The sequence below is a fragment of the Pogona vitticeps genome, chromosome 1 (genome assembly GCF_051106095.1).
Source record: "Pogona vitticeps strain Pit_001003342236 chromosome 1, PviZW2.1, whole genome shotgun sequence".
Classification (NCBI taxonomy): Eukaryota; Metazoa; Chordata; class Lepidosauria; order Squamata; family Agamidae; genus Pogona; species Pogona vitticeps.
In genome coordinates, this window is record NC_135783.1 from 66246136 (window position 1) to 66258946 (window position 12811).

The window sequence follows — 12811 nt, forward strand, 5'->3', positions numbered from 1 at the left end:
AAATGAACAATGCAAAGAAATAGAGGAAAATAACAGAAAAGGAAAAACCAGAGATCTGTTCAGGAAAATTGGAGATATTAGAGGAACATTTCATGCAAAGATGAACATGATAAAGGACAAAAAAGGGGAGGGACCTAACAGAAGCAGAAGACATCAAGAAGAGGTGGCAAGAATACACAGAGGAATTATATCAGAAAGAGTTGGACATCCCGGACAACCCAGACAATGTAGTTGCTGACCTTGAGACAGACATCCTGGAGAGTGAAGTCAAGTGGGCCTTAGAAAGCCTGGCTAACAATAAGGCCAGTGGAGGTGATGGCATTCCAGTTGAACTATTTAAAATCTTAAAAGATGATGCTGTTAAGGTGCTACATTCAATATGCCAGCAAGTTTGGAAAATGCAACAATGGCCAGAGGATTGGAAAAGATCAGTCTACATCTCAATCCCCAAGAAAGGCAGTGCCAAAGAATGCTCCAACTACCGTACAATTGCACTCATTTCACACGCTAGCAAGGTTATGCTCAAAATCCTCCAAGGTAGGCTTCAACAGTATGTGGACCGAGAACTCCCAGAAGTACAAGCAGGATTCTGAAGGGGCAGAGGAACTCGAGACCAAATTGCTAACATGTGCTGGATTATGGAGAAAGCCAGAGAGTTCCAGAAAAATATCTACTTCTGCTTCATTGACTATGCAAAAGCCTTTGACTGTGTGGACCACAGCAAACTATGGCAAGTCCTTAAAGAAATGGGAGTGCCTGACCACCTTGTCTATCTCCTGAGAAACCTATATGTAGGACAGGAAGCAACAGTTAGAACTGGATATGGAACAACTGATTGGTTCAAACTGGGAAAGGAGTACGACAAGGCTGTATATTGTTCCCTGGCTTATTTAACTTATATGCAGAATACATCATGCGGAAGGCTGGACTGGAGGAATCCCAAACCAGAATTAAGATTGCCGGAAGAAATATCAACAATCTCAGATATGCAGATGATACCACTCTGCTGGCAGAAACTGAGGAGGAATTAAAGAACCTTGTAATGAGGGTGAAAGAGGAGAGTGCAAAAAACGGCCTGAAACTCAACATCAAAAAAACTAAGATAATGGCCACTGGTCCCATCACCTCCTGGCAAATAGAAGGGGAAGATATGGAGGCAGTGACAGATTTTACTTTCTTGGGCTCCATGATCTCTGCAGATGGAGACAGCAGCCACGAAATTAAAAGGCGCCTGCTTCTGGGGAGGAAAGCGATGACAAACCTTGACAGCATCTTGAAAAGCAGAGACATCACCTTGCCAACAAAAGTCCAAATAGTCAAAGCTATGGTTTTTCCTGTTGTAATGTATGGAGGTGAGAGCTGGACCATAAAGAAAGCAGACCGCTGAAGAATTGATGCCTTTGAATTGTGGTGCTGGAGGAGGCTCTTGAGAGTCCCCTGGACTGCAAGGAGAAAAACCTATCAATTCTAAAGGTAATCAACCCTGAGTGCTCACTGGAAGGACAGATCCTGAAGCTGAGCCTCCAGTACTTTGGCCATCTCATGAGAAGAGAAGACTCCTTGGAAAAGACCTTGATGTTAGGAAAGTGTGACGGCAAGAGGAGAAGGGGACGACAGAGGATGAGATGGCTGGACAGTGTCTGCAAAGCAACCAACATGAAACTGACAGACCTCCGGGAGGCAGTGGAAGATAGGAGGGCCTGGCGTGCTCTGGTCCATGGGGTCACGATGAGTCGGACATGACTAAATGACTAAACAACAACACTTCATCAGAAAGCTGAAAAAAGCCCATGCTTTAGTAAATGTAAGGTACTGTAGAATGCCTGATTCTTTTCTATGTGCTCCCCCATCACAAATTACAATTTGCTTTCCCCTTCACAATGTTGCAGTTTTACTTCTAGCCATACATGTTTTCTGGTTTTTCTTCTGTACCTCTATATGCTAGCTGATTCACAGACTAACCAGCTCTTTTTTGTCCAGCACTAGGTTTCCAAAAAACAACCATTTTCTATATTTACATTTTTGGGGGGTTATTTTCTGTACTCCTTCACCTTACATCTCATCTCCTTCTAATCTTTTCTGAAGAACCCCTTCTTTCACAAAGCTGGTTTCCTGCCTATCTTCTTTACCTTGATATGTTCCTGTCTGAAAACACTGTTTTCCTTCTTGGAAGAACAAACACTTCAGAAAAGAAATTTTAGATAGATTTGTTAATGATTACTAAGAAAGCTTAAAGTGGTGTTGAACCACACATGTCAGAGCATGTCTAGAGCACCAGCACAGTCTCCCTCAGTAAGAAGGAGCAGAAATTGTTCAACACATTTTAAAAGGCCACTGAATTTCATTATTTTCGTATTTTTGTTACTCCTTATTTTAATAGCCTTAATCCCATCCCATATACTTAGATTAGGCATCCTTCAGTCTCGAGAGACTATGGTAACATGCTCTGAATGCAGGACTTGGAACATCATCTAGTGTGGCTGAGGAGGCCAATTCGAGAGTGACAATCCCTTCCACACTGAAGACAAATCCAATCTATCCCCTGTCCAGCTGAAACTGGAGTTCCTCTCCAGAGCATGAAGCCTGCGTAAAATAATATGGAGGCTAGGCTGTTACCCAAGTAGCAAATCCCCCCCTCTCCACATCACTGAACTATTCCAATGGAAAGGCAGGAGCTAATACAACTGGTTCCAGTAACATCGCAGGAGTTGCCAGAACAACACAAATTGCCTCCGGGACTCTGGCTCTGGATTTTGCCTCAAGGTTAACTCCTGAAGCCTTTTCCATCAGTGGATATAGCTGCAAGGCAGCTGAGGTTTGAAATCAGAGTTTTCCTTCTCCTAGATGGGCTGCCTTCCAAGGCTGATGAGTCCCACCTACCTAGGCCTATATACTTAGAATGCTCCATAAATACCATATTTAAAGTAATGACCTCCCTCTCTTCATAACCCTATTTACTATACCATTGTGTTTGGAACGAGAGCACCTCTTCTTAAAACTACATTTTGCCCTTCCTTCCTTCCTTCCTTCCTTCCTTCCTTCCTTCCTTCCTTCCTTCCTTCCTTCCTTCCTTCCTTCATGTTCACGCTTTTGTTTTCTTAAATTCTATTACTGACTTTAACTACCTTCCCTTCAGTCAACAGGGAAGTACGAATATTCTGCAGGTGTCAGCAGGTCCAAGTAAGTTCAGCAAGACTGGAACCTATTACAAGAGGAACAGGAAGTCCTTGTTATGATAGTGTCACTTTCTGCCAGTCCATTTCTGCTCATAATTCAAACTGCTAGTTATTACCCACAAAGCCATATACACCTTGAGTCCAGGACATTGGAGGGACTGTTTTGTCCCACCAAGTATTAAGATCTTTGAGGCAGTCTTTCCATTTTCACTGTATGGATTGAAAATGGCTCTGCTTGCCTCACTCTTATCTGTGGACAAGTTTCATGGTGCTTGAAATTTTCTTCCTGAGGTGTCTTGTTGAGTTGAGACAGCTTGCTGATCAGAAAGAAGTGTTTTGTGGGCATTCTTTATAATCCTGTTTGGGAAAGTCAGGTTGTTAATAAATTGAGAAACAGTTTTACTCCTATGTGTAACCTATCATTCATGCCTTAAGAATTAAGGATTCACAGAATAAGCCTTTGTTATGATCAGTCCTGGAGATTTGATAAATTCATACTTTTTTCATAGTATACTTCTTGTAGTTCTGGGTTTGTCCAGGCACAGAGCAAGGAGGAAACTAGAAGTGGTAACAACGGGCACTACTTTTCAGCTTGTTGTAAGGAAATGTGAGCACTTGTTGAAGTTTTAGTCCATCCTCATATGCCCCGCCACCTATGAGCTCTCCATGTTTCATTTATTTGCTAGAAGAGCAATGTACCACAATGTCTCCTGAGAAAATAAAGTCCATTGCCAAGGCAGCACTAATGAATTGAAGCTAAGCCTCATCAGCTTTAACTTGCATCCCAAATCTAGGATCTACCGAAAAGCTTCCAATCAGATAATCCTCCTAACTCCAGGATCTAGACATGCCCAATTAGGTAATCATGGTAATCAGGCACTGATAATAGCATTATTGCCTCCTTCTAAATATTAGTTGTTTCTATTAGTTTTTTTTTCTTTAATTAGATAAGTAATTTAATTCATACAATGACCACTGCAAATTCATATTAAGTTATCTTGCAAATATAAGGACTGGAGTCCGTTTTGCATATTGCGTAAAACTGCAACACAGACTTTTTGCACAACACAACTTTATCCAAATGAAATACCGCATATATGCTGCAATATGAAGATTGGTTCACACGGGGTGGGTGGGGAGAAGACTGTCTTAGCCCTTTCCCTTCCAATGTTTTCCTTATTCCTCATCCATTTGCTTCCTCCATGTCATGAAAAAAAGCAGCCATGTGGGAATTTTAATAGAGAAAAAAAAGCCAAAAGAGAGAAATGAATTAAGAAGACTTTCTCCTTCTGGCCCAGAATGTTATCTGTAACATTTCACATTGGAAGCAGACAGGTAGGCCAGCTACAAATAACTGAGCATTGCATATAGTTTGGGCTAGAATAATTATGACTGTGAACTGTCATATTTAGAAAGGAGCAGTAAATGGTAGCCATTTGTCACAAGTTCAAGCATAATTGTTTCCATGGTGAAACACAAGGATGTGATTTTCTAAATTTCAGTATCAAACAAAAGCCAAAAGGAAACTTTAAAAGATATGGAACACTTGACCACTCAAGAATTTCAGGTAATTCCCACTGCCATTACTATGCAAAAAAAGAGTGCTCAATTATCTGTTTCTTATAGTGTTTTCATAATCCATTTCAGTGCATGCACATGCAGTGGAAAGCACAGATGAATGATCACATGGGGATTGTTTTTAAACAATTTTAACATCAAAGTGAGTAGGGACATGGTGGCACTGTGGGCTAAACCACAGAAGCCTGTGCTGCAGGGTCAGAAGACCAGCAGTCGTAAGATCGAATCCATGTGACAGAGTGAGCTCCCGTCGCTTTGTCCCAGCTCCTTGCCAACCTAGCAGTTCGAAAGCTTGCAAATGTGAGTAGATAAATAGGTACCACCTCAGTGGGAAGGTAAAATGGTATTCCCTAGTCACGCTGGCCACGTGACAATGGAAACTGTCTTCGGACAAGCGCTAGCTCTATGGCTTGAAAATGGGATGAGCACCGCTCCCTAGAGTCAGACATGACTGGACTGAAAAATGTCAAGGGGAACCTTTACATTTACCTTTACCTAACATCAAAGTCCATTATACCATTTGAAATCTCTCTCTGTTACAGTTTAGCATGGGCAGAAGGAGAGAATTAAATCAGTTGCTTCCCTACCCTTTGACTTTTTTGCATACAGTATATCCAGTCATAAACCTATTCCATCCAGTTTCCCCATTTGTCTAAGAGCATTTTCTAAAATGGTACCACTATTTTAGTATATTACAGCTTAATCTATAGAATTTTGTGCAAAACTTTATACCCATTCTGTACATAATTTCTGAACAATCACATCACAGAATGTGCAATCTGAATGGTAATAGTTTTGATTTGCATAAGAAATGTGGCCTAGACCAGTTTACTTAAAAACACAAGCTTAACAAAGTACTGCCCCATTTCTTTGGACCTCACTCCTTTTGTCATGGAAGTGTCTTCTGGACACAATATTCAGTGAAGCCCCTAAGCATGGTAACAGCCTCAAGTAGCCAACGTGTTGGAAGACTTTGTTTTAGTATGCATGCAAATCAAATAGAGCTATAAAGATCCACAGACACCTCAAACATAAGTGCACATTAATATTGTTCCCAGCACATACCTGAAAGAGTTTATTTATTTATTTATTTATTTATTTATAAATAAATAAATAAATAAATAAATAAATAAATAAATAAATAAATAAATAAATAAATAAATAAATAAATAAATAAATAAATAATGTTTGTGCTCCGTAATTAAATTGGGGGGGGGGGGAAGAGACTTTATAATAAAAAATAACCTTTGAATTGCAGAACTCGAAGGGACCCTATGGATCATCATATCCAGCCCCTCTCAAGGAGGCACAGTGGGGAATTGAACTCCCAACTTTTGGCCCCACAGCCAGAGACCTAAACCACTGATCAGTTCATACTGTAGCTGATAAAAGCACATAGGGCAATGGTGGTCCAAGTTCCACTGTCCAGATGTTGCACAACTCATGTATGCAAGGAACTGCCATATAGGAACATCCGGAGGGCCATATTTTGCCCACACTTGTGTTGGGGAATTTGAATAGTAGGGCATAAAAGGTTGTGGACCTGATGGAACATAGGATGAATTTCAAGTAAAAAAAAATAACTTGGGGACAACTAGGAAAAATGAACAGGGAGAATGAGCATACCCTTAAAATGTCATTGGGTTCCCATTGCAGTGGAAAAGAAGTGAAGAGAGGGTGAATTTAAAGTGACATTTCTGAAGCATCCCGATGAAACCTGAAAGAATGGAGCAAACCACTGGGGAAAGCACCAGGCGTCCCTAGGCGAGGCTATGGGTCTGCCTAAACTGAAAATTCTGAAAACTGAGACTATGAAGGGTCATTCACTAAATTCTTGGAAAGTGAGGTGGGCAGACTTTCAAGATGAGTTTTGATAAAAAAGAGTGAAATTTCATGGAGGTTACAAGTTCTTATTTTAAAGTATTTTTCATAGATAGACTACATGAAAGATTAACAATAGATTCTGTCCACCTTTCTCTCTCTTTTTTTGACAGCATTGTTCTCTAGAGCTAGAGGAATAATTCATGCCACCCTCTGAGACATGCTTGCTGTTTAGGCCAAAATGTGGGAGATCCACTTTAGAGAGGGATTATATGGTGAACAAGAAGCAATCAAGCAGTGACAAAGCCATTGATGTTCAGGCATAGTAGTTATTGACAGATGTCTATCCTGTAAGCGCATGAATAATCCCATAATCTATGAAAGGGGATTGAGGTCATTGACTCTGATTTCCACCCTAGATATCTTGACTTATGTCTTTTAATAACTGGCTGTATCAGTGTGAAGCTTTAGATTATGTTTTAACTGTAGTTCAATAAAGAAGATTTAAAAGAAGCCAGGCATTAGTCATAGGTTCTTCTAATATGTCTAGGCTAATACTGTTTTTAAGGAAATGCTCCTTAAAAGCCTGAGGTCTGGTAGTTTTTTCCCCAGTACATTAATGTTATGAATAAACCCTGAACTCTGAGCTCATTTGAATGTGCCTTCCTCCAATATAAAGATAAAAGAAGTTTCTTTTCTTTTCTTATTTGGACTAAAACTTCCAGAATTCCATAGCTTAATGGCCACTGAATGCTAGATGGAGTATTCTGGGAACTATAACCAAAAAAGTAAGTTTTCACATCTTTCACCAGTTTACCTACATTTTTTTGTTTTTATATCATATAATTCTGGGTGACAGTGGTTGACAGGCAGATGAGTTATGCTTTGATCATTTACGGTTTTGTTGCAAGTGCTTCAGCTCAATCTAGTCAATTATGCCTAGACTCCAGAAAGACTCTCTCAATCCATATAAAGAACAACCGAAGAGTGGTTCTGATCCAGAAAAAGACACATAGAGACCACACAGTATGATTTTAGTCTAAGATCTGCAAATCTCTCTTTGCCTGATTAGATTATGTTCTTCTGTACTGCTAAATGATAACTCCAGGGAATTACATTATTTATTAGGGCTCCAAGCTGATTCCAAGAGAGTTTTGCTTGATTAAATCATATGCTTTTAAACCTAATAATTGATTAATTAATTTACTACATTTAAACCAGATTGCCTCCATTACAAAGGATGCAGCAATTGTCTGTGGACATTCCTTGGCAGAGAATAGCTAATCAGAATGTATATTGCCCTACTGGGACAAACCCAAACACTTGAGACAGAATCCTCTGGCGCCACATGCAGAGCAAAACCCTCCTCCTGCAGAGGATCTATTCTAGCACAAGCTGAAAGTCATGTCTGTTATTTTTAATAAGGCTTGCACATGGACAAAGAGGTCCTGGATTACTCCTCCTACAAGCTCAGAAAAAGCTTCACTCTTTATTCAGTGTGGGACATGTAAAAGTGGACAACAGCATTTATTTTATAAACAATATGTTGGGGGGGATAATTTATTATGTCTAGAAGTGCTGTATATGAGGTTGCTTTCATTAAGATAATTAAAACCCTTTCTCCTGAGACATCTAATGATCAGGATTTGATGCTCTTACAGCTACCATCCAAGCTACATTTCCAACTTTGCAAAGCATCCTCCTCAGCAGAAACAAATCCAAGTGATAAACTGACATCCAAATTCCAGATGCAATCCAGAACAAGTCTTAGAGTGACACAGGGAAAGAAAGAGATAGACAGGTATGATGGAATGGTTAGTAACTAAAATCCTATTGGTTACTACCTCTGCCGGCTCAGTAGGAATATCAGTTTCTCAATATGGCAGTTGCATATTGCTACTGATTGAAAACTTCTTTTTTTAAATTTCCAAGTATACACAGCTTGTGCACAATGAGACAAAGTTGTGTGCACCATGAAGCTCACAGGGTGATCTTGGCAGAGATGAAAACAGATAATAAGAAAGGATGAATGGTTTAGTTAACAGTTAGTGAGTCCAAAAATCTAATTCAATGACATTTACACTAGAAGAAGTAAAACTTTTCATAGTCAAGTTGATGCTAAATTGCCACTTAGGTTGAACTGTAGTGACAAGAGTAAAGCCTTACCAGAAAAAAAGTCTCATCCATTATTTTACTCCTGGTCATCACATTTGGAAAGAATAAAATGAGTACATGGATTTCTGGAGGGAAAAACTCTTTCACCCACCCCACCCAAAAGCTTTTTCTTGCTTTCCTTCTCCCCATTGATTATAACCTCATTTCCTTATCATCCCTCTTTTAAACTTTTAAAGAGTACTATTATCTTGATATAAAGATGATCACTATTCCCTTCTTAGTTGTCCTTATTATCTGTTGTTTTAGATTTTTTTAAAAAACCTTGAATTATAAAGCTAATTCAATAAGGAAGGCTACAGTGTTTGCATTCATTCATTTCAGATACTGCACTCTGCAGAAAGGCATCACCTGATTATACAGGCTTGATCCTCCATTTGATCACTTTTCCTCAGAAATGTTGACTTTCCCCAATTTGAGAATGTGATGTGTGCAGATGTATAGTAATACCCACACAGTGCTGTTTCAATGTTTCTGTATGTCAGCATCTGGTTACCTAATATGGTGAACCATCCTATACATCCCTTGTAAGTAATAATGTTGATTGATCCATTCTGGGAGAAGGGATGACTGAATTTAGTTTTTTGTTTCTTCTTCAAAGCATTCTAAAATATAATCAATGCTACCATGTAGTCTGAATAAGTGAAGTATGTAGCAGTGGAATCAACTGAAATAATGTTACTGTATTATGTGGAAAAGATTCATAACATTGTATGGGGGTAAGATTCATATCATTGCATGTTGCAAGCAAGCAACTGCCTTCAATTAGAATAAATGTGGTGCTTAAACAAATTAAAATTTAAGCAGGAACATATAGCATTATTAAAATCAGTATGCTTCAAACGTTTCTGCCACCCACTGTGGTTTCTTCTCTCACTTGATTTACAATTTACATGGTTAATTTTATAACCCAAGAGTGGTCTCTGAAATAATGCAAGAATTTTACTAGTAGCAAAAACAGTTCCTAATATTGGTATAATAAAATATTTTACTTGCAAATTGACTCCTAAATATTTTCCTAAAGCAAGCAGTGCAGTGTAGCTGCAAATTTGATTACAACTTCAAGCAGAGTTTCTCCAGATAAACATGCCCAGTTCTGTGTGCCATCCAAACCATTTCCAGAGGAGAATGGTCAAAATCCTTTCCCAGAGTTTGTGCCTATGTAGCAGAAATGATATCGCCACCAGAGGCAGATTGCCACTAAGTAAAGAGTCACTGCATCAGTTCTGGGTTGCATGCAACTTGGCAGAATGAGACAACATTGAAGCAATGAGGAAACAAAGCAGGTACTCTTTAATTAGCGACAATCTGCTGCTGGATAACTCTGTGGCTTAGGTTCCTAGCTGTGAAGACAGAGGTTGGGAGTTTGTTTCTCCACTGTGTCTCCTTGACAGGGGCTGGATTCAATGACCATAGGGTCCCTTCCAGCTCCACAGTTCTACGATTAGTATGCAGTGTTTCCTCCCTAAATAAGGCAGGGTCTTATATTAATTTTTGCTCTAAAATGCACTAGGGCTTATTTTCAGGGGATGTTTTATTTCTTTCATGTACAAGAATCTACATTTATTCAAATACAGTCATGCCATCTTCTTCTGATTGCTACACAATGGTGGAGGTTTTTTTTTTTCATTTAACTGGGGATTATTATTTGGGTAGGGCTTATATTACGAGCATCCTGAAAAATCATACTAGGACTTATTTTCAGATTAGGTCTTTGGGGAAACAGGGTATTATTATAATTTCCACTACACTGGCATTACAGAAGAGGATAATGTGTGTTACATTGTAAACCAGGTATGATTAAACCAGGAGTTAAATAAACACAACCAATAAGACCCACATATATCTTTAATAAAACTCTGTGTGTGTTTGTGCATACGTGCATGCATGGGCATGTCAGTCCATCTGCCTATTTCTGTAATCGCTCCAAAACTGTTATATAGATTACTTGAAATTTGGCACCGATACTAGTGGACATTGAGGGTGTATATTTCAGGATCATTTTGTTTTGAAAACAGATTAATTAATTTTAATTAATTAATTTCCATCTTGATTTATGGTACCATCCAAATAACTAGATGACACTGCCTGAAATTCTGTTCTGTATGTTACATTGTGTCATCAGCCATGGCACTTTTTCAGAAATAAAAGATTTCTTATTCTCATCCCCCTAAGGCTCCCATGGAATCCTTTTCATCTTCAAAAGCCTTTGGGAGCCTCGGGACCTGTGGAGAGGGACTGGAAAAATCACCATTGCTGAGTGGTGACAAATTCAGCTATATATGGTGTAATTTGTAGAACAGGATTTTTGGCATGGAGTGGCTAAACCACTAGGTGGGAGACGCCATGACCCTCTGGAGTGAAAAGATCCTCAAAAGTAAGAGGTCTTCACAAGAGCAGGAATCCTTATGATTTGGTCCAAATGCTTGCAGGTGAGGCAATGGAAAACCTTTGGTCTTTCCTCTCCTGGCACAACATAGGTCCTGCTACTGTGTAGTCCAGCTGTTATATGATTCTTGCCTGTTTCCAAATATATGTACAGATACACAGAGAAGAACACCATGAATTCCCATTGCCTGCTATGTACTTCCTGTTTTCTCTTTCTTGGCTGGATGGCACACTTTTTTGGCATTATATTTTGCAACTGCATTATGCTGGGAACAGGAGGTTAGTGTTTGTGTGGAGGAGAGTGTTCCATTCTTCTTTCACAATCATGTTTTCTTCCATCCCACAATTCTTCCTATATTTACTTAGACAGGAGTATGGCCCCTTGGAACTCAATGGTGTTTATTTCTGAGTAGATACATACAGATTACACTGTTTGGTAAAAAAAAAAAAATTAAATGGAAGTTTTTTTATGTCAAAGGAGAAAAACCTTCCGCATATGTTCAGAGACAAAAACGCACTCAGCTCCATTTCTGAAAGCAGATATCAGTTTCTCAGATGAAGTGAGCCGCCCAGAGTAGACTATGTCTAGATGGGCGGCAAATAAATAAATAAATAAATAAATAAATAAATAAATAAATAAATAAATAAATAAATAAGTAAGTAAGTAAGTAAGTAAGTAAGTAAGTAAGTAAGTAAGTAAGTAAATAAATAAATAAATAAATAAATAAATAAATAAATAAATAAATAAATAAAGAATTCTGCCAAGAAACATGAGTATGAGGTCCCCTGGGAAACCCTGCAGGTGAACATTGTGAGTTTTTTTATATATAACCAAAAATAATTTGTATAATATGTAAACATGTATGTAGAGATTGGGTGATTAGAATATTGCAATTGTACAAGACAACAGAATCTAATGGGTTTTTAGCCTAGTTAAGACTGGGTACATTTGCTCATTGGAAATGAAAGTAATTGAAGGGATTAAATAAAAGCTTCATGGAAGGGATTGGTTTTGAGCTGATGTCTGAAGGCGCAAACAGCCCAGTCATTTGACTTTTGGGATGGAAATCATGCTGAAGTCTTAATTGCTTTAGTCAGGAATGGAAAATAGTAACAAAGCTACATTTGAATATATACCACATACAGTATTAAGAATGTATGTTTTTCACTCACTTCAGATATGTCAGGTGGGGAAGATTTCAGCATTTAGAGATAAAATTCAAGCTACCAGAAGCACCACCATCCATATTCTGTACTGATTCTGGAATTGCTAAAAAAAATGAACATTATTTTGTCAGAGGAACAAGTGGTTTGTTTTTGTGAGATTTGATATGGTGGTAGAATCTTTGGGGAAACCTCAAGGCCCTGGAGTGTAAAACCACTGTAATTAGTGCCTTATTTTGGTAAAAAATAATTTTTTTTTTAAAATTTTGTTTGTCCTAGATGGTCTAAGGGGCCTCTGGGAGCCTCGAAAAAGTTACAGCGATCACGTGTAGCTCATAATCTGCATTTTGCCAACCCTTAAGATGGATGGTACCTCAAAAACACATTGGCTGAAATATTTTCATGCAGTATGAATGAATTGAATCCACAATCTCACATTTAAGCTGCTTTAATTCTCTTCTCAATCATGTCTAGGTCTTCTTTCTATTTTTGCTTCAAATCCTATTTATTCT

At 38.6% G+C, this 12811-nt stretch overlaps 1 long non-coding RNA gene across 4 annotated transcripts in view; it reads right to left on the minus strand.

Annotated features, from left to right (window-relative positions):
• Positions 1–12811, minus strand: part of LOC140705741 (uncharacterized) — a 90587-nt gene that overhangs the window by 48056 nt on the left and 29720 nt on the right. The gene's annotated exons all lie outside the window — the stretch shown is intronic.